Source organism: Octodon degus, unplaced genomic scaffold (genome assembly GCF_000260255.1).
Source record: "Octodon degus isolate 3935 unplaced genomic scaffold, OctDeg1.0 scaffold00288, whole genome shotgun sequence".
NCBI lineage: Eukaryota > Metazoa > Chordata > Mammalia > Rodentia > Octodontidae > Octodon > Octodon degus.
The window spans coordinates 200,064-201,040 of NW_004524864.1; positions in this window are offsets into that span (position 1 = coordinate 200,064).

Sequence of the window (977 nt, forward strand, 5' to 3'; positions counted from 1 at the left end):
GCTGGCTGGCTGCATATTCACAGCAATCCTCCTGCCGCTGCCTCTGAAGTGCTGGCATTACAGTGGGATTTCAATTTTTAATTTTTTGAGGAACCCCCACACTGATTTCCACAGTGGTGTATGAGTTTACATTTCCACCAGCAATGCAAAAGGACTCCTTCCCTCACCCCACCCCCCACCTCACATCTTCACCAGCATTTGTTATTATTAGATTCTTTGATGATAGCCATTCTTCCTGGGGTAAGATGGTATCTCCATGAAGCTTTGATTTGGATTTCTCTGATGGTCAGCGATGTTGAACATTTTTTTCTGTATTTATTGGCCATTTGTTCTTCTTCTAGTAAGTGTATATTCATTTCAGATGCATGTTTTGGATAATTTGGAGGAATCTTAAGTTTTCTGAGTTCTTTATATATTCATGATGATAGTTTTTTGCCCAAGGTGTAACTGGCAAAAATTTTTCCATTCTCTAGGTTATCTCATCATACTGTTGGCTGTTTCCTTTACTATGCAAGAGCTTTTTAATTTGATATGATCTCATTGGTTGATTCTCATCCTTTTGTTTTGTTTTGTTTTTTGTTTTCTGTTTTTTTGGGATAAGATCTCACCATGTAGTCCATACTGGCCTCAACTCAAGGCAATCCTCCTGCCTCAGCCTCCTGTGTGCTGAGATTGCAGGCATGTACTATCACACCTTGTTCAGTATTATTTCTTGTGCCATTGGGGTTCAGAAAGTCTTTGCCTACACTTATATCTTCAAAAGCTGTACTTATTTTATTTTCCAAAAAATTAAGTTTTCCTTAAGAAAAAAAAAAGTCACAGGACTGTCCTGCTACAATGCTGTATATGGTTATATTTCCAAATTTCTGTGTAAAAATATGTGTTTAAGGGGCTGGGGAGATGGCTCAGTGGAATAAGCACTTCCCTGCAAGCGCAAGGGCCTGAGTTCAATCCCTGGTACTGCCAAAAAATAAATA